Source organism: Ciconia boyciana, unplaced genomic scaffold (assembly GCF_034638445.1).
Source record: "Ciconia boyciana unplaced genomic scaffold, ASM3463844v1 HiC_scaffold_40, whole genome shotgun sequence".
NCBI classification, from domain to species: domain Eukaryota; kingdom Metazoa; phylum Chordata; class Aves; order Ciconiiformes; family Ciconiidae; genus Ciconia; species Ciconia boyciana.
This window is the reverse complement of record NW_027328408.1, coordinates 99,822-120,487: the sequence shown is the minus strand read 5'-3', so window position 1 is coordinate 120,487 and position 20,666 is coordinate 99,822. Positions and strand designations below refer to the sequence as shown.

Below are 20,666 nucleotides of genomic sequence, written 5' to 3'. Positions count from 1 at the left end.
TGCGCCTGCTAAAAACTTAATGGAGTGTCAAATGAACCCACAGGAAAACGTCCTCAACTCGTGCTGGTAGGGCAAGCCCGCTGTAGTTGATAAAATGGGAAAATAGCACGCTGTTTTGAAAAATTTGCCTTGCGAGGACAAGGGCTGTCTCCTGGCGGGCAAGTGAATTCTGTGACTGATTCCACCGCTCCGCCCGGGCACTTGAAGGAGGCGGTCCCTAAGGCAATGCAATCTAAAATGGGGGTCGTTTGGGGTTTTTAGTCATTTCTTAGGGATGTGAGGCTCGTGTGGGTGTTTAGCTTGTCCTGTTCTTTCTGTTCCTAATTCCGATCCCACTGACGGGCGTCAAAGAACGGTCGTGTTGTAGTCTAACGGTGTCGTCTACCGGGAGCTGGTGGAAGGCCAGGGCTTAGGTAAAGCCGATAAGGAGGATGCAGGCTGGAAAGCGGAACGTCTAAACGAGAATTACTGTCCTTGGGAGAGAAGCACATCCTGAAGAAATAGGTAAGCTAATTAAAATGGTTTGGGAACCATCCGAAACAACTAGTAGGAGCGTGATAAGAAGCACCCTCCCGCAAACTATCCTCGTTATCATCCTAAAAGTCACACCCCTCGAGCTGGAGACCCCGGCCCGAGCAGAGAGCCCTCACCGCTCAGTGTGCGCAGCACGTTAAAGTAGCGCTGTAGCTTTAAGTTGACATAAGAGAAATGTAGACCGATAGAAAACTGCTTTGTGTGATTACTTATGCATATGCATAGCTAGACCGTATAAATACTGTACTTGTATGACCGAACTCTGTGCTAGCTTTGCGGAGCTACCGCCTAGCGCCCATCTCTGCGCAGACATGAAATAAACATACCTCTGCCCTGTGTGTATATTGGCATCTCGCACACCGGGCAAGCGACCTCACGCTTGTGGGATAACGGTTTTGGCACCCCAGATGGGACCGAGCCGACAGCCTCGCCCGGTTCGTCTTGCCGCATCCGACGGGGAGAAGAGGTCTGAGCGGACTCCGGCGCGCACCGACCTGTCGACCGGGGACTCCTTCAGCTCCTCTCCTGCAGTCGGGCGGTATGCGACACAACGGTGCAATGCTAGTGAAAAGAGGTATTTTTGGGGGATAGGAGAAAAGGGGGGTAGGGGCAAGACCTCTCGGGAAGCAGGCACCCTCTGTTCTGTTCTGGGCTCTGCATAAGACGCAGCAGGAAAGATAGGTGGCAGTAGCGTAGTTCTGTTTGTTTCTACACGCCGTCCTGTTCAACAGAGGGAGACGTCCCTCGTTCTGGTTTGTGTAGAAATGCTGGGTTTTTCGGTACCGATGTGGGCGCTGCTGCTTCCCAGGAGGCACCCCTTTGCTCTCCTCTAGGATGCATCCTGAAGCATTGCAATAAATTTGGGGGAGATCCCACGACTAAGAATGGGCTAAAACGATATTGTAATCAACGGTGGCCACGATCTCGATTGGAAGATGGTGAAAAATGGCCTGAGGATGGATCCTTGAAATATAACGCTATATCAGAACGAATGTTGTTTTGTCGGAGAACGGAAAACTGGGATGCAATGCCTTACGTGGATATGGTTTTTCCGTTAAGATGCGATTGGGATATTAGGAAGAAAGGTGGTTTAGTGGATTCTAAACATCAGGTTGGAATATATGCGTTACAACGAGGTTTTCCCTTTTTCTCTTTTATCGAATGGGAAAATTCGGAAGAGGATATTCAGCTGTTGGTAGCTCCTCCAAAACAGCCAGAATCTGATAGCTCAAGCGATAATGGAGTTGTGAGTGCTGTCTCTAAAAGAACAAGGGGACAGAAACCGATAGTTCAAGCTCCCCTCAGCCAGGCTCTAGGGCCTGAAGGAAGAGCGGTATCCGTACACGTACCTTTTACCGCCTCTGATTTGTTAAACTGGCAACGGGCAGTCAGATCCTATCGAAACAATCCAGAGGGAATGTATAGTACTGTTAATCACGACTCATAATCCTAACTGGGGAGATGTACAGGCTCTCCTAGAATATTTGTTTACCCCTGAGGAGAGGAGAACAATTTTAGAGAAGGCTAGAGAGGGACTGGTCCAACAATGTGTGTGTGCGTGGGGGGGTGCCTAATACCATTACGTACCCCCCAAAGGAGGATCCGGAGTGGGATCCAAACACAAGTGTGAGGGATTACAGAGGGTAAAGGAATATCCAAAGTTAATTGGGTATGGGATTCAACATGGAGTGCAAAAGCCTAAGAATTTATCTAATCGGATCTCGATCCGGAAGATGATAGCAATTCAAAGTTATTGAACACGCCGTTTATTGGTCAAGCGGCAGCAGGTATAAGAAAGAGATGACAAAAGGTAGAGGGCGAGGATGGCATGACAATCTCGCGGTTCTTGTCAGTCGCGTATAAGGTACGTAATAGTGGGGAGGAAACAGAAGAGAAGGAGAAGCGGGGACGAGTAACGCCGCAAGCTTCTTTGTTGGCTGCCTTGACAGAAGACCGAGAAAAAGGGAGAGAAAATACACGAGGTGAATTTTGTGGGCGAGAAAGGGGCCGTAGCAATAAGAGTAGAAACGGTTATGACATTCCCCTGGGAATGAATCGGCGTGCAAATCGTAAGCGAGAGGGCCGTTGGAAAAAAGATTGTCCGCCCCGTCTGAGTCATCTCGGGAAAGAGAGACAGAAGAAGGGGTTGGAGTCATGACGGAGATTGGGTTGGACCGAAGGGGGCCGGAGGAGTCTATGAAAGTTTCCCCAGACGATCCTCTGGTTCCAGTCAAGCTGGGGAATGAAAGACTAGATTTTTTTAATTGATAGTGGAGCCACACATGCTGTAGTAAGTAGTTGTAGGGGACCCCTTAAGCAGAACTAAAATAAGCGTTGTTGGTGCAACAGGGAAAAAGACTTGAAGGCTGTTTTTACAAGCTATGGAATGTTCCACTGGAAATACTAAATGAACTCATGAATTCCTTTCTATGCCAGCATGCCCCCTAGCATTGCTTGGGTGGGATTTACTTGTAAACTGAATGCACAACTAAGTTCTTCTGAAGACTCTGTTCAGTTGACTCTGTTCAGCCCGCAGGGGACGTCGCCTGTTTGTGGCGGACGCCAGCCCGAACGGGACCTCGCCTGTTTGGGGCACACCGATGGCGGGCGCTGTCGCCAAAAGGCAAAGCAGGGTCATAGCAGAGTTTTCCATTTCTGGGGATGGGCTCAGCCGTCTCCTGCACAAACTTCTGTCATGTAGCAATGGGGATGGTAGCTTTCTTTTGATTTCTTGAAGAACAAGAGGATGATGGAGCACGTTACAAGAGCATGATCATTTTCTCTTCCTTTGGCAGCACAGGCACCCAAGGCCAGCCCGCATTCAAGGAACAGCACGAGGATATCCGCGTCGACCGTCAGCAGAGGAAGGAAGCTTCTTTGGGAGGCTGAGGCGATGAAGCAGAGTCCTTAATTGTTCTGTTTGATTTTCAGCATGGGTGCGGGGAGGGCCTGGGACATGCCAAACATGGTCCCGGACAGGGGAGCTGTCTATTACGTGGGAGGCTGTGAGAGCTATCATGGACACCACCGGACCGGCATCCTGTAAGGGTGCTTTCACATGTTTTCTTGTTTAGAGGCCAACCTTGGCTTTGGGCCGTAAAATAAAGTCTGCCAGGCCGGCGCCAGCTTGGAGGCAGCATCTGCCCACAGCGGTGCCAGCTTGGTGGTGGTGTCTGCCCGTGCCGGTGCCAGGTTGCTGGCTGTGTCTGGCTTGTGAGGGTTGGGGTAATGGGCCCCCTGTTCCCGATGGGCTCCAGCTGTGGCCCGGGGCAGCACAGGTGGGACCCATGAGGTGAGGATGGGGCTGGGCCCAGGGTTTAGAACGGGCTGGGGCTGGGCCAAGGGTTTAAAAAGGGCTGAGGAGGGGGCTGGCCCTGCTGTGCCGAGGGGCTCTACGTGGGGAGGGGGCTGCCTAGGCATGCCTGCCTGCGGGAGCTGGCTGAGGAGTGAAAGGAAGGGGCTTCCCCAGGCAGCTGCCTCCAGCAAGGAGCAGCCGGTCCCCGCAGCCGGGAAGGATCCCTCCCAGCCGTCCCCGGCAGAGCGCACCACCGGCACGTGGTGCCAGGAGCTCGGTGCCCCCATGGGCCGCACACGTGAGCCGCCGTGTCTCTGGGAAGCCTCTTGGGAGAGGAGCATCGGGGCACCTGGGCGGGCGAGGCAGCCGGCACTGTGGAGGAGGAAGGGGCAGGGGCCGAGAGAGAAGCCCCGGGCGCTGAAGGTCTCCCGGCGGTGGCAGGAGCTGCGGTGAGTCGCGCATCCCTCGCGTGCGTCCGGGCCCCTCTCTGCCGTGCTTCTCCAGACCTCTGCCTGCCTCCTTGCCTGTACCTGCCTCTGTCTCCCTTTCAGGCTGTTTGGCTCCCCAAAGCTTTTTGCCCTTCTGCTAGCGCTGCCCTCCACACCGTCACCTTCTACGTTTCCTTTCTATGCCCCTCCCTTTCCAGCTCCCCACCTGCTATTATTTCACTCTTCCCGCACTGCCTTCTTCCGCATTGCTGGGGAAAATGGCATTTCGAGGTCTCCCTCTGTGCAGTGGCCTGTCTCTCTTTCCAGTGGCTCCCTCTGCTCTGCACCCTGTCTACTTTTTCCTAGTAAACTGTCCCTATTTTTCTTTTTTTTTACTCTCATAATTCTTCTCTTTTTGAAATTTTGTTTCTAGGTGTACTCTTATCTTGTTTTCTGTCTCTCTTTTTTTTTTTTTTTTTTTTTAATTTTTTCCTGTATCCTGTTGCTTTTAAAATTTTCATTCTGTGTCTACTTTAGTCAAGATGTCTCTCCCTGTTTAATTGTTTCCTGTCTGTCCTGTACCCCGTTGCTTTTAAATTGTCTTTCCTCGTCTGTCTTTATCCGGTTTGCTGTCCTCATTTTTTAATTTGTTCTAGTCTGTGCTGTGCCCAGTTGCCTTTAAATTTTTCTTTTTATGTCTCCATCTACTTGGGTTTTTTGCTATTTTTTTTTCCTCTCTTAATGTCTTTTGAATTGAAAAAGCTTTTGAATTTTTGTTTCTATGTTCACTTGTATGTATTTTTTCTGTCTCTTGTTTATTTTTTCCCTATCTGTGCTGTATATTGTGACCTGTAAAATTTTTTTCTGCCTACTTTTACCCAGATGTCTAACCCTATTTTTTTATTATTTCCAGGCTTTCCTGTGTCACGTTGCTTTTGCAATGTTTTCTCTATCTCCTTGTATCCAGTTCACTGTCTTTATTTTCTGTTTCATGCTAGCCTGTGCCATAGCCTGTGTCCTGGTTTTGGCTGGGATAGAGTTAATTTTCTTCCAGGTAGCTGCTATAGTGCTGTGTTTTGGATTTTAGGATGAGAATAAGATTGATAACACGCTGATGTTTTGGCTGTTGCTAAGCGGTGTTTACACCAGTCAAGGACTTTTTCAGCTTCCCATGCTCTGGCAGGTGCACAAGAAATGGGAGGGGCACAGCCAGGAGAGTGGATCCAAACTGACCAAAGGGCTATTCCATACCATAGGATGTCGTGCCCGGTATAGAAACTGGGGGGAGTTGGCCGGGGGGTAGCGGTCGCTGCTCGGGGACTGGCTGGGCGTCGGTCGGCGGGTGGTGAGCGGTTGTATCTTTCTTTTATTTTCCCTCCCTTGGGTTTTGTTCCTCTCGCTCTCTCTTGTGGTTTTCCTCCTCATTACAATTCATTATTATTATTCCTACTATTTTGTTCCGATTATTAAACTGTTCTTATCTCAACCCACCAGTTTTCTTGTGCTCTTCCAATTCTCTCCCCCATCCCACCGGGGGGGGGAGTGAGCGAGCGGTTGCGTGGTGCTTAGCTGCCGGCTGGGGCTAAACCACGACACCCTGTCGCTTTTTAAATGTTGTTTCTGTGCCTTTGTTTATTTAGTTTGCTGTCCCTCTATTTTATTGTTTTCTTCCTTGAAGGCCTTTGTTTTTCAGTTTTTCTCTATGCCTGCTTTTATCTAGTTTGCTCTTCCTATTTTTAAATTTTTTCTCCTCTGCCTTGTACCCTTTTGCTTTTTCAGTGTTCTTTCTGTATTGACTTTTATCGAGCTGTCTGTCCCTGTGTTTTTAGTTCTCTCTGTCTTGTCACATACCCTGTTGCTGCTTAAATTTTCTTTCTGTCTTTTATTTTTTTTTCTCTTCTCTCCGTTCATCCTGAGGCGTTAGAGGGTCTCCTCGGCATGCTGTTATTTCTGAAGCGTAACTTGTACCCCTCTGGCTTTGTAAGAACATCTCCTCCCTCTTCCTCAGAGCAGTCTCTTTGTCCTCTCCTCCATCTCGCTTGCCTCCAGTGGGTCGGCGTCTCCCTCGTCACCTCCGTACTCTGTTCAGATCCCCTCCCCAGTGCCTTTGTGCCCTCAAGCCGCCTTCTGTCTCTCTGGCCATCTCGGCACCCCTCTGTTTCTGTCGCGACGCTTCCTGCCAGCGCCCTTGTGGTCCATGGCCATCCTTTAGTTCTGCAGCGGGCTTTGTATCTTTCTTCTTCAGAGACAACGCTTCCTCAGGCTTCCGTTTTCCCTCAGAGCACTCTTGCCTTCCCTCCGCCATGTCGGATGCCTCTGTTCGGTCCCCGGTCCCCTGAGGACATCTCTACTCCATTCAGATCCCCTCCCGAGGACCTCATTGTGTCAGCAATCCTTTGTTTGTCTCTTTGTCCACGTTTCCCCCGACCCCCGGAGCCCCCTCGTTCCTGTCATGACGCCGCCCGAGACTGTCCTCGTGCCCCACGGCACCCTTCCAGCTCTGCAGCCCTCTTTGTGTCTCTCTCTTATTCGGACAGAACCCCTCCTCAGGCTGTCGTTGTGCCCCACAGCTCCCTTACCTTATTCACTGCTGTCTAGGACGTCTCCGTTCGGTCGCTCATCCCCTGAGGACATCGCTGGGACACCCTCTTGAGTTTTGCATTGCCTGCCAGAGCTGCCTTCTGTCTGTCTGTCTGTCTGTCTGTCTCTCTCTCTCTCTCTCTCAGCAGCCGCCTTGTGCCGTCACTGTGCCTCCTGAGGCCGTCCTCGTGCCCCGCAGCCCTCTGTGGCTCTGTAGCGCAATTTGCACCCTTCTTGCTCCCGAGAACCATTCCCGCTGACATCTTTCATCTCCAGAGCACTCATGTTGTCCTCTCTGCTAGCTAGGACACCTCTGTTCAGTCCCTGGTCCCCTGAGGACATCCGTAGTCTGTTCAAATCCCCTCTGGACTTCTTCACCACGCCCTCGAGCCTTCTTGTGTCTGTCCCTCTCAGAAGCCCTCTGCTACTGTCACGCTGCCTCCCGAGCAGCACGCTTTTAGCTCCGTAAGCCCCCTTTGGACTCGCTTTGTTGCCATCGCGCCTCTCCTAAGATCTCTGTTCCCAAAAAAGAGTGTTCTTGTTCTTTTCTATGCCATCTAGGATGCCTGCCGAGCTCCAGGGACGAGGCCGCCGCTCGGCCTAGGTCCCACGACTCAGCCTAGGCCCCACAGCTCGGCCCTGCACCTCGGCCGCTCGGCCTCGGCCCTCACACACGCACGCACACGAAACCAGAGAACCTTTCCCTCACAAAAATACCTAGGGATGGAGTTAATGAGAAGACAGGAGACTCTGCTGATCAGGCACAGGGCATGGCCAGACAATCCTACTGACCAGCAACCTATTTGCGTGCCACCAGCCCTTTTTATCCCCTTGTCCCTCTCTTTTCCGATGCTTGTTCCTCCCCGAACTCCTCTGCTACCTCCCCTTCCCCACCTTTGGTTCCTCCAGTAAACAGACCATAGTACATCCTGTGCGGTCCCCACGTGCGTCCCACAGCCTTAGTCGGCAACCTTTCTCAGTCTGTATGGTGATCCGGAAAGCCGCTCCCGTCTACTCGTCGTGACGAGTGTCACCCCGTACCGTGGGGCTGGCGGCTCTGCCGGGACAGCTCTGGGAGGAGCCAGGGCAGGGAATCCGTTTCTCTGGCTGGGTCGCTGGGGTGCCTTACCTGGCACAGCGCCTCTGTGTGACTTGGAGTTTATGGAGACAAGCTTTTTATCACATAACCTAGCAGGGAACCGCACTTAAAAGCTTTGGGAAAATGCTCTAAAACTAGAATTGTCCAATGACCTTAGGAGTTGGATTGGTTTGTAGGATAATCCTATCAGAGGCATCGACTTGAAGACAGCTGCTTGACCCATTTTGTTGATTTCAGGCGTGTTGTTTGAAGGAAGAACGTACAGAAAGGGCCGAGGAGGTGCGACAAGGAGACAGGAAAGAGCAAGTAAGTTTTGAGAGAGGGGAAGATCCTCAGCGCTGCGAGTGACTGAAGGTGCTAAGGGCGAAGAGATTTTTGGGTTAGGTATGCGCATACGAAGGTCTGGGTGGGAATAGCGCACAAACAGTAGTAAAATACGGTTAGGGAAGCCAAGATTGCTCCTCCTTCTGGGCCCGTGCACGCCCTTGCTCTTGCAGACGCAGACACGCTGGAGCTGCGGGGAGGCAGGCGCGCAAGCCCGCCTGGAAGCAGGCTTTGGGCACAGGGTCCCTCGGCTGAGGCGGTGCCAGTTAGTGGGGGGAGAGCCCTGTGTGTTGGGCAGGTGAGGGGCGAGTGAGGCCGGAGCATGGCAAGGGCTGGTCCGGGCTGTTTGGTCTGGGGCAAGCGTGGACAGAGGGGACAGAGAGGAGGATCTGAAGGAATACGGGTTGTGAGCTCTTCATTCCCAACGAGGTCGCTGAGGGGGCAACCCCCTACGGTACCCAAGGTACGGGCGAAGGTCTGGGGCCAGCACAAACGGTGCTGAGAGAGGGAGTTTCCATAGGGTCTGGTGGTGGCTGCAGGCCGCTTCCCATCACAGAATCACAGAATCGTATAGGTTGGAAAAGACCTTTAAGATCATCGAGTCCAACCGTAAGCCTGACACTACCAAGACCACCACTACACCATGTCCCTAAGCAAACAGCGACACTGAGCCCCGTGGCATGCTGCGCAGCCCTTTTGGTGTGCACCAGTTTGTATTCGGCCGTGCCCTGGAGCCCTCTGAACTCCTGAATTCATATTTTAGGCTCCCCCCGAGTCCTTCTGTGTGTCCCAAGGCCCTGTGTTTGTCATACAGCGTGCCGCAATGCTTCCTGTTTAGCTTTCCTCCCATCGCAGAGTTTTGCCAGTGCTTTTTTGGTGTGCTCTAGGGTCAACTGTTTTCCTCTCTGTGGGGCCCAGGCCCCCTCCCCCCCCACCTTCCTGTGCCCCCAGAGTCCTATGTTTTCCTTGTCACCTGCTGATGGCTTCCTCCCACCCCAGCATTGCGCTCCAGGGCTCTCCCTTTGTTCTCGTCCCCTTTTCTCTTCCTCTGCAGCCCAGGACTCTCCCTTTGGCTTTTGGCAAGCTGCCCTCAGGAGCTGGGGCACCCCTCTGCTGTCCCAGCGACCACAGCTGTCCCCAGTGGGGCCGAGGGCAATAGCCTGTGTTCTCGGTGGGATGCAGCTCTGGGCCCAGGGCCTGGGGCTGACAAGCCTCTGGAGTGGCCAGCAGGGCTGATGGCTATGGTGCCCGTGTCCCCACGGGCTGCAGCTGTGGGCCGGGGGCTGCTGAGCTGGGCTACTGCCATGAGTGTGGTGTTCACATCACCCCATCAGGGTAGGTCCAGGACAACAACGCCAGAGCTGAGCAATACATGCTGGGACCGGGACTGAGGCTGCAAGCACAGAACAGGTGAATGGGGCCGGGGGGGGGGGTCCCTGCAACCGGGAACATCCCGGGGAAGGTGACACAAAGGGGGAGGTGAGGCTGGGGCAACAGCGACCGGGTCCAGGAAGACCCGCACTAGGGCCAAGGAGCGGAGGGTGCGGCGCCGGGGTCGCGGGTGGCCCAGAAGCCGAGGGGATGGGGGAAAGCTGATGCACCGGGACAGGGGGGAGGCCGCACAGGGACACGCGGGGCTGCCTGAGCGCTGGGGCTCACAGGGGGGTAGGGGTAGTGCTGGGGAAGCAGCTGGGTCGGGTCGGGGCCCTGCAAAAGGGTGGTCCCTACACAAAGCCCCCCCCCCCCTCGGTGCGTGTCTGTGTGTGGGGGGTTTCCAGGTCGTGCGGAGGGGTGCGGGACAGCTGGGGAAGCATCGGACCCGAAGCGGAGCCGGTGGTGGTGCTGGGAATCCCGGCCCTGCGAGCCGGCCTCCGCAGGCGCGGCGGGGTCCCGCGGGTGCTGGTGAGGGGAGGAGGGCGCACGGGACGGTGTCCCCATAGGGTTAAATGGCACAGAAGGCAGCAGCCCGCAGCATGCTGGGAGCTGTAGTCCTGGGGTAGCCAGCTTGTGGTCGGGCACGTTGTTGGCAGGGCATGCCGGGAGATGTAGTCTTTCGGCAGGGAGGTTCCAGCCAGCCCCGCTGGTGTGTGCAGCACGCCGGGGTGCGTCCTCGCCCCAATGCTGGCCTCCGGGTACCTGCCGGGGCCGGCAGCCGTCTGCCGGCGGGGAACGGCCTCGGGCACGTGGCGCGCCGGGGGGCGGAGGGGGGGGGGGGCGCGCGGCGGCGCCCGCGCTCACTGCTGCCCTCTGGCGGAGGAAACGCGGTACTGCAGGTCCGGCACCGCGCATGTGCGGTGGGGTGCCGCCGTGCTCACCGCGGCTGCCGTCCGCCGGTAACGGCAAGGCGGTGCCGCGGTGCCTGCGAAGCGCCGCCGCCGCCGCGCTCGTTGCTGCCTCCCGGTAAGGAAACGCCGCCGCTGCCGCCGCCCCGCGTGCACGCTGCCGGCGGGCGCTCGGCGCGGAACTGCAGCGCCGGTGCCGCCCCTGGGTCCGCGCCGCCCGCCGGGTGCTCGCTGCTGCCGGTGCCGCGGCGCGGTACTGCAGCGCCGACACCGCACAGGAGCGCAGCGGCGCTGCCGCCTCCGCCGCTGCCGCGGCGGCACGGCCGCAGCGCGGTGCCGCCGCCCGGCGTTCGGGCGCCAGCCCTGGCCCCTCCGGCGCGCCGTCGGCGGCCGGCGCATGCGCGGTGCCCGGGAGCGGCATGGCGGCGCGCTGGGCGCGGGTCTCGGCGGCGGCGGGTGTCCTGGGGCAGCGGTAAGGCGAGCGAGCCCCTTTGGCGGGCGCGGGGGTGTGTTCTGCCCGCTGGCTGCGGGACGGGAAGCCTGAAGCTGCCCGCTGCGGCAGGCTGCCGGTGTGCCGGAGGCGAGCTGGGTCAGGGCAGCCCCAGGGAGTTGCCCGAGAGCTGAGAGAAGGGGAGAGGGGAAGAAGGCGGACACCCCCCCAGGCGCAGACGCCGGGCGGCTCCCCGCTCCCAGAGCTCCCCCTGAGCCTCCCCGGCCCCGCTTGCCCCCCCACGCGCAGCTGCCCCCAGCTCCAGCCCCTCCCCTGAAGCCTGTCCCGTAGCCCCAGGTCGCTCCCAAGCCCCGTCGTGCCGGTGGCAAGCTGGCCTCCCGCGCGTCTCGAGAAGCCCCTGCGGAAGGAGAGGCTTCAGCCGGGGGCGATCTGCGGTAATAACGGTGTCTGCTTCTTCTTTCCCTCTCCCAGAGGCTGCGCTGAGGACACGGTCGTCCCTTCCTCCCCTGGGGCTGCCGGTGACGGCACCCGCCTCAGGCTTGCGTGGATTGTCTGTGCCTGGCCTGGCTCTCCTCGCGGCGTGGGGGCGAAAAGGGACGGGCGGAGCGCTTGCTGGCTGTGGACAGGAGCTGCCGCGGCTGAAGCTGGAGAAAGAAGCCAGAGAAGGGTAAAGAAGAAGAAATGGAAGGCCGTCTGGCGGCTGCCTCCCGCTGCAGGCAAGAGAGAGCCTGCCTCTCCGGGTGAGGAAGGATCCCTCCTCGTAGTCCGCGGCAGGCCAGGCCGCCAGCGTGCACCGCAGGGTCTGTATGCGTCAGCCAGCGCGTGGTCTTGCTCCCTGTCCCTGTCTGACAATCTGTGTCCTGCTCCTCGTCCTTCTTTTCCCCTCTCTCTATCGTCCGCCATCCTTCTTCCTGTCTTTGTTCTCTTTCTATCCTTCTGCCCCAGCGCTTCTTTCTCCACCTCTCTCCTGCTCCCTGCCCTTTGCTTCCTCTCCCTGACCCTCTTCCCTGTCTCCGCTTTTTCCTTTCTCTCCTTCTCTGTCCTGCTCCCTGGCCCTTTTTTCCTCTGCCTCTGTCCTCTAGCCCATGGCTTGCTTTTTTTCCCCTTTTTCCTTCTTGGTCTCTTTGTACAAATCTGACCCTTTCTTGCTTTCCCAGTCCCTTTGTCCTGTTCCCTGTGGTTTTTCTCTCTCTGTCTGTATGTCCTGCGCCCTGTCGCCGTCACGTTCCTCTGTTCTTCTTCCTCTCCTTTCCCCCCCACCTCTCTACCCCTCTGTCCTGCTCGCTGACCCTGCCTTTTCTTGCTCCATCTCTCTGCAGGGCTTCTCGTCCCTGTTGTGTTTGATTTCCTCTACGTCTCTGACCTTTTCTTTCGGCCTTTCATTCTCTGGCGGCACCTCAGTCTTCTCCCTTGTCTTCCTTTTCTCTTTCCAGTCCTCTGTCCTGCTCCCCATCCCTGTATGAAATAGGGGCGGGTGCAGGCTCTGTTCTCTTGGGACTGTCCGGGAAAGCAGCCCCGGGCCGAGCGCTCTCCTGGGGTCCGTCGGGGCGTTTTGGGGCCGAACCCGTGTGCGAGCCGGGGGGAGTAGGGGCAGCCCCATCTGGCTCTCAGGTTCTGCTTGTGGAGCTGGGCAGCCTCTGCCGCTCCCGGCGCAGGTCGGGCAGCGGCGGCCCGGGGGGCTCCTGCGGCGCCGGGCGGGTGCCGGTGGCCGGAGTGGCGGGGAAGGGCCGCGGCTGCGGCGGGCGGGGGTTCCTGGAGGCGGCTGGGCCCGGCTCCCCGCAGGGGTGCTTGGGGCTGCGGGGGTTTGGGGTGCGGGCCCGGCACCCCCAACCAGTGCCGGAGAAAGCAAGCCGGAAGCAGCCGTAATAAAGCGATGCCCTGCCTGTGCTGGTGCGGCCCTGCAGAGGTGTGGGGCCGGGCCCTCCGCAGTGCCCAAGCGCTCCCAAAAAGTGCACGTGTGGCCCTGGGGGTGCAGGGCTGTGGGGTGGCTCCGCTCCCCCCACCCCGCAGCATCACGCATGGGGACCGCAAAGGGGTCGGAAAGCAGAGAGGGTGAGCTGGTTTGGGGCCTGAAAATGGAGAGCGGGTCTTGTGTTCTCGGGGCTTGAAAAGAGGCTGAGGTGGCTGACTTTGGGGCTGAGAAACAGCTTGAGTCGTGCGTTTTCAGGACCTGCCAGAGGGGACCGAGCGGTACGTTTTGGGCTGAGGAGCAGAGGTGAAGTGCTGCATTTGTGGGACTCGAGAACAGGCTGAGCAGGTGGGTTTGTGGGCTCAGAAATGGGAGCTGGTTTGGGGGCCCAAAGCAGAAGCCAGTTTGGCTGTTTGCGCAGGGCGGGGGGAGGGCGTTGGGGGCTGCGGGGGAAAGCAGAGGGTGGGCAGGGTGCACGGACCCTCCCTGGAGGGTGGGGCTCTGGTCGCGTCGGAGCCCAGAGTTCGGGAGGCCGGCGTGCCCCGGGCCAGCCTCTCGGTCTGAGGTGGCCTCTGGGGGGGGAAGGGTGCTTTTCAGACCCCGCACGCCCTCTTGGAGCCCAGCTCTTCTTTGTACGCTGCTGAGAATAGTTCTTAAGTACTTAATCGTACAAACTGATGAATCGGTATTTCCACAGCGTCCAGCTGTGATGTTTAATAGTCATATTCAAGTTCTGACAGCGACCGCTTTCCGAGCTTGTCCAAAGCCCAGACTGTGGCAAATAGCTGGAGCTCGTAAGGAGAAGGAGCTGAAATCCAGCGGAGCTTCGGTGCGGAGCCGGAGCTTCGGTTAGCCAGAGCTGTAGCGAGGAGGAGCTGGAAGGAGATGGGGTGTCCGCTGTCTGGAGCGTGCATTAGCCAGAGGCAACGTTAGCTGAGCGGGGGCGGCCGTGAGCCGGAGCGTCTATTCGCTGGAGCATCCGTCGGCCGGACTGCGCTCCCAGCGGGGCTGCAGAGCGGCCGGGCGCAGGCCGGGCTGTCCCCAGCAAGCGTCTCTGAGCAGCAGGGAGGCGAGCGGTCCTTCTGCCAGCGGGGAGCCTGGCCTCTTCCCTCGGGGATTAAATCCACGCCCTGCGCCCCTCCCTGCATGGAGGGCGTCTCCCGGTCCCGTTCCTGGGGGTGGGAGCGAGGTGGGGGTGCCCCGGCTCTCCTGGGGCAGCCCCGCTGCGAGGCGGCGCGGGCGAGGCGGCAGCGGGAGGCCGCGGTGTCTCCCGGTACCTGGCAAAGGGGAGAGGGGCCGGTCGGTTGGAGCTGCCGGGGTGCACGGCCTGGCCCCGCAGGGCCCTCTGGCAGAACCCTCCCCTGTGTTTTCCCCGTCGGCTGGGTGTGACAAACAGGATCATTTTTTGCCTCCTCTTTTCCCAGTGTCACCTTCGGCGTCACGTGCAGAAAATCCCGCGTGGTCGGTCCCGCTTGCCGCTCAGGGAATCGCGCGTATGGGGCCGGGGGAGCGGGGAGAAACCTTTGCGAGTTCAGGGACGCTACAGATGCTCCGCCTGAAACCCAGAGAAAAGGCAAATCTGCTGCCAGTGCAGAAAAGGTGATGAAGACCTGCGGGTAACGGAGCGTGCCTCGTTCCTGGATTGGTCCCTTGGCAGTTCCGAAGGTTTTCCTTTCGGGTAAAAGAATGAACTTTCATCTCGGATAAATGAAGAGCTGCCTGTTACCTTCTTCAGGGTCAAGTGTTTCTCTTCTGTTTGTTCAGACTAACTTTACGGGCAAGTTGGCAAGAGCCTTTTCTTTTTATATGCACAACTACATTGTTAGTAACCTATGGTGTCAGTAGAGTTAATTTTGGAGCACCTAGACGCCAGTAGAAATAGAGTGAGTGAAATGTGATGGAAACTGACATTTCAACTTGATTTTTATTAAATTTTTTTTTTTTTCATTAGAGCGTTGATGGCATGCTGTGCTGTGGGTCAATCCGCATTCTCTTCCGTGGAGCCTTCAGTCTAGGAGTTTTATGTAAAAAAAGTTTGTCCTTCCAAAAAAGGACTAGTCATTCCTAGGCTTGAGGTGTAGACTTGGAGGGTCTCTGAAGTCCGTGATCAGGATTACAGCGTTGCTGCTCTTTGTCTTCACTTTCGTTAATTTCCCCACTGCTCGGTGGTGGTTGGGAGCCCCGAGTTGTCTTTTTTTTTTTTTCCTGTCTCTAACACATTTTTTTTCCCCCAAGGAGACGCTATGTTTAAAAGGGAATGAGTGTCCTGGTTTCGTCTGGGATAGAGTTAATTTTCTTCCTAGTAGCTGGTAGAGTGCTGTGTTTTGGATTTTAGGATGAGAATAATGTTGATAACACAGTGATGTTCTAGTTGTTGCTAAGAAATGCTTCCACTGGTCAAGGAGTTTTGAGCTTCCCGTGCTCTGCCGGGCGCACGAGAAACTGGGAGGGGACACGGCCAAAAGAGTTGATGGAAGCTGGCCAAAGGGCTATTCCGTGCCATCTGGCGTCACGCTCAGTATGGAGACTGGGGGGAGTTGGCCGGGGGATAGGGATCGCTGCTGGGGGAGTGGCTGGGCATCGGTCGGCGGGTGGTGAGGGCTTGCATCCCTTGTGTTTTCCTGGGTTTTGTTCCTCTCTTGCTCTCTTGTTGTTTTCCTTCTCATGATAATTCATTCTTCTTCTTGTTTTGTTCCAATGATTAACCTCTTCTTATCTGAGGCCACGAGTTTTCTGACTTTTGCTCCTTGGCTTCTTTCCCCCATCCCCTGGGCGGGAGGGTGAGCCAGCTGCTGGGTGGCACTTAATTGCCGACTGGGGCTAAACCACAGCAGTTAGTTTCCTTCCAAACGTGTCAGTCAATGCACTCGAGTGATGATTATTAAAACCACCAAAACGGCACCTGTCTTACAGATCTGGACTCCTTCTGAACACGTATCCATCGCACGCAAGTGTCATTGGGCTACAGATCATCTGCACTTCACGCTTTGACAAGACGGCGTGCTGAGACAGGGATGAGCTCTGAAAGAAAAAAGGTACAAGGTCACGGGGTTTTTGGTCTGTTTTGTGGTGGGGGGCGCGTGTGTGTGGTTTAAAAAGAAGAGTGCGACGCTGAGTGGCGGCAGCCTGCAGAGCTCTCTTGCTGCCTGAGCTCTCCTTTTCTTCTCTCTCACTCCTCTTTCATGACTGTAATTGGAATTTGGACAATGGTAGAAGAGCAGGTAAGTTACTTGCCTGTGTAGATGTGCTGGTAATCCCAGGAAGGTCAATGCTTGAAGCCGTAGCGAATAACTTGGCCGCAAGTAGAATTTCCGAAGGAAGAAAAACAACGGGAAGCAAATAGCAAGTTACCGAGCGATTTGCGTGGGTCCACCACATGGCAGTTTTATTGCCAAACGCTGCTGGGCAGTATGCTCCAAGCGGCTCTTTTTGGTAAACGTGAATTTTCAGGAAGTTCAGGGTTGTGCGTGGCAAAACGTGTCCCTCTGTTTATGTATGCCGCTACGTAAACGTCCAGCGGCGGGGCTGTTGTTCCCTGCTCTCGATACTGCCACGGTAGTGCTGCGGTATTTAGACCCAAGAGAGGGCTTTAGGAAGGGAAGGAGAATGCCTGTTTTCTGTGAGGGCTACGAATGCTGACCCTTTTCTCTGCCGCTTTCCCGTGCGTGCGATGAAGCGGTGTTATTTTTCTCCCTTGTTCCTGGTCTAAATAGTTCTGAAGCTGTCGCTGCTGTGGGATTGCAAGTGGTGTTTCAAGGTTTTTGTGGGGTTCTAGTTACGGATCGCTTCTCCTGTGGCGAAGCGTCAAGATACGGTTTTCAGTGTAAAGCTTCAGAAACTGCATCCGCTGAAATCAGCGCAGGTGAAAGTGATGTTGCGCGTGCAGCTGTGCTCGCAGGGATGCTCGGCGGCTCCTCCTCAAAACAGCGAGGGGCGTGTGGCCATCCGGAGGGTTGCGCTCTGGGTCTGAGGGCGTGCCGTCTTCTTGCTGCGCTTTTTGCTGCGCAAACCAAAGCTGCCCGTGAGTCAAAAAAAGGCACGGTTGTCTAAAAAGCGCGCAAGCTCTAGCGGCCTGTATCGTCAACTGTACCGAAGATGATGCAAAACACTTTTTCCTCTGCTCAGTTGTAGTCTTCACCAAGCTTCACCAAAAAAGGAAGCTTTAGATTCCTACCCAGCTTTATGCTAAAGGTTTTTTTTCCCTCTCTCAGCAGAATGTCAGCCGCCACCATTTCGCCGTGGTCGCCCTTTCTTCTGCCAGGAAAGTGCAAGACGGACGGAAAGGATCCGTAGTGGTCTGCAAGTCCACGGTATGTCTACGATGTGTGCCTGCGTTTTTCCGAAGGTACTCGTAGCGGGGACTTGAAAGTTAAGGTGAAGAATGTGCCAACTCTCCTTCTGTAGTTTTTCTGTGAAGTATTTCAACACAAATACTACGGATAGAAAAAGGCGTGTTCTGGAGCGTGCCTACGCAAAGCTGACTTCCCTCCGTTTCTTTTCTCTTCCCGAAAGCGTAATCTTCTGTTTCTGTGCGCTTCCTATGAAATGATACTGTGAAAATAATTTTGTACTAAAAGAGGAAAGAAACTGTTGGGAAGAGTTCAGGTGTTCAGAAGAAAGAGCCTTTGTTTTCCTGGGAAAAGCTTTCTGCTTTTTCAGTCAGTAAGGTTTTAAAATATCTTGTAGGAGTACTTGAAAAGCCTTACTGCGATCCTAGCATCCGTACGAAAAGCCGTCAAGGTCAAAGAAGAGACGTGGCCAAAACGGGACAAATGGGCGTCGCTTCCGCGTGTTTTCCAGGCTTTCCCAAGAAGCGTTAGCAGCCTTGTAAGTACCGCCAGTGAGTCCTGATGTGGTTTTGGTGAGTTACTGCTTCGAGAAGGTCCTTTTTCCTGAAGCTACGGTGTGTAATTTTTGACTTCAGTTGGGAAGAGATTTTCCCGACTGGCAATCCTTCTCATTCAAAGAAGTTGCATTTGACGAACTTCCCATCGGAGCGGCTGGACGTGCCAGTAGAAGTCATCAGCAGCAAGACTTTTCACTCTCTTTAAAAACACCCAGAAAAGTCAATTTCCTTCCAAGGACCCAAGCCCAGCACGTCTTCCAAAAGCTGATGGCATCGCTGGTCTTTGGTTCTCGGTTGCAACAGCCGAGATATGATGGAAAGGCGTTCCTCTGCATGCTTCGGTACAGCCAAAAGCATTAGCAAATCTGCCGGTCCCTTTTGGTAGCCTGATGTATTGCAGCACTGGGGATTTGATTTCTGCGCCCCCCTTCCCCCAGTGAAACCGTCTGGGCGATCTCTTATCTCACTGACTTTTCTATCAAACTGGAACTTTAAACAGAAGTTAAAATGGTGTCATTGACAAAGTGACTGGCACTGTTGAAACTGTAACTGCCCAATAGCTGTGGCATGCAACTTAGGAGGTGTGTTTCAGCAGTGAGGTATTTGTTCTCCGTGTTTCAAGAGAGAGGCAACTGAACGTTACGGGGTTTTCCCCAGTATTTTGACGGCGTGCTCTGCAGTGCTTTATTTCTGCCTCTCTTTCCATGGCGCGTTTCCCTGGCGCTTGAGTAGCGTCTCTCTTGGGCAGCGCAGCTGGGCAGATGTCACTAGGAGGGACATAGCGCACAACCCCCCCCAGTCACGTTATAACCGTGCATTTTGGAGAGAGATGGTTTAACGGTATCCCAGCTGTGCAAGGTAAATGAATGCAAAAGGAAACTCAAATGCTTTTCTAGTGTAAGTCTTGTTGTTGGATGTATATAAACATACGGCCACCTTTTTAGCGTAGAGTGAATTACTGAGATGTGTTCTTTATTTTCCATGTTACTCTCTAAAGGTTTACACTTCCCTTTCAGCTTTCTTGACCGAGCGAGCAAGACGTGCAGCAGCAGCAGCAGCCGCGAGGGCCGTAGCCGTTGTGGTGGATCCGTAGCGTAGATTCTGATGACGGTCCGGCCTTGTCCTGCAGCCTCACCGGGTTGTCTCCCTGCAGCAGTGCTGGAAGGAAGCGATGAGGCGTTTTCCAAGAGCAGCAAGAGCGTTCACTTGTAGGTGAAGAAGGTGTTGAAAATCCTACCGCTTGGTCTCAATAGGGATTTGAAGCGTTGCAGTCAGTGTAGCTGTTAAAGCGTGCGCTGTATCTGGAGCGGACCCGTTTCCCTAGAATCCTGCTTTAGCTCAGCTCCTCTCCTATCCCTTATTCTGACTGAATCCCTGTACTTTCTGCTGTGCTGTTTTTTTTTTTCATGTGCTGAAAGGGAATGTGGGGTTTTTGTTTTTCAGCGGTCTTGCTGTAAGCGTCTGGTGGTGCTCCCTAGATCCCCCCGGCCAGGTTTCCCTGCGGGTGGTGAAGCATGGTGAGGGTCAGGGGCCAGCCCTGTGGCTGGAGGCTCCTGGCTCTGTGTGCGGTGGGTGCCCCGCAGGTGGTGGGGAGAGCCCGGGGCCGAGAGGGACCGGGGCCGTTTGTTGCCCTGGGGAGCCCGTCGCAGCGCGGGAAGGGAGGGGGAAGATGGCGGAGCAGAGGCCGAGCGAGAGACGTGGCACCGTCCTCGGGCACGCTCCCCTATGGCGTGGGGCGGCTGCCAGGCTGCGGGACAGGGGCTGGGGGGGCTGCCCCCCCCTTTATTTTTCTAGCGGAGCTCCCCTTTTTTGGTGGGGCATGTACATATGTAAATGGCCTGATGAAAGTAAGTGTAACCAGATGTAACCAAAATTGTTAGTTTGTTCTTTTGTAACTAAGCAACATAGAGATAGGAGCAGGTTAGACGATGCTTTAATATTGTGTTTGTACACCTATGGCTATGGCTATGCTACTATGCCCAAAGACAATTGGACAAGGAGTAGTACGGTCATGCTGCTACGTTCCCAGTACAGCCCCAGCCCATCTTGACAAAGAGTCAAGGGTGGTTAGAATAATTGGTTTGTGCTAAGGGTGCCGAATCATTGTTAGGAACCACGCACCATGAAGAAGGGGAGCAAGTTACATAAGCAAGGTGGGATTGCGCATGTCCAGAAGAAGGGGTCGACTGAAGGACGCACCTGTACGGCCACCAAGGACCACCAGAGACCCCCACGGAAGCCCCTCGGAGCTCAAGGACGCATGCGTAATGACCACGCGAGTATGATAATTAGTTCCGGGAAATAGAATGAATATGCATTATCATTCCAGGAGACTTGATGCATATGTATGTAACTGGACAATGTAAGTTTCGGCTGATGTAACCTGCGGTATGCACGCTAGGTGGAGCGATCCCCCGTGCATCCGGTGCCGTAGTAAAGAATGCCTGCTTCTTAATACTACATTGGTGTTAAGGAGTTTGATTCCCGATTTCGGTGACGTAAGGAGGTGGCAGTTGGGGCAGTTTCCCTTGTTTTGTTTGTCTTTTGGGTGTGACGAAGAAGAGGGGAGGCTGGGGAGTGATGATGTCTATTGGGGCACCCCAGTGTCACTGGGGGGGACGATGGTGATGTGGCAGAGGAGCAGGTTGAGTGGGGGGAGGGGGGGGTCACGGGACAGTTCACCCCCCCGAAAGGGGGGGTGACAGCCCCCAAATGCCTGAGAATTGGTGGGGGAGGGATTAAATAATGAAAAACTGTAAATAGGGGTGTGAGGCATTGAAGCAGAGAAAAATCTCTCCTTTTTATGTATATTGAAAAATTTTATTTATATATACGTAAAAAGATTTGACAAGAAACCCCTCTGTCTACTCTATTATATAAAGGATGGTAGAATATGAAAAAAATCTAAATCGAGATAT

The 20,666-nt window shown here is 55.1% G+C and overlaps 1 long non-coding RNA gene across 11 annotated transcripts; it reads left to right on the top strand.

Annotated features, from left to right (window-relative positions):
* Positions 1–7,393: 7,393 nt before the first annotated feature.
* LOC140645884 (uncharacterized) lies at positions 7,394–20,208 on the top strand. Of its 11 annotated transcripts, none has more exons than XR_012040056.1 (7): positions 7,394–8,242; positions 9,315–9,670; positions 11,465–11,793; positions 15,816–15,937; positions 17,114–17,212; positions 17,589–17,729; positions 18,765–20,208. It is a non-coding gene; the product is annotated as an uncharacterized lncRNA (long non-coding RNA). The 11 variants fall into 11 exon arrangements; XR_012040066.1 differs by lacking the exon at positions 7,394–8,242 and having other exon boundaries at positions 9,238–9,670; positions 18,765–18,956; positions 19,859–20,208; XR_012040061.1 differs by lacking the exon at positions 7,394–8,242 and adding an exon at positions 13,161–13,250 and having other exon boundaries at positions 9,239–9,670; positions 18,765–19,054.
* Positions 20,209–20,666: the final 458 nt, after the last annotated feature.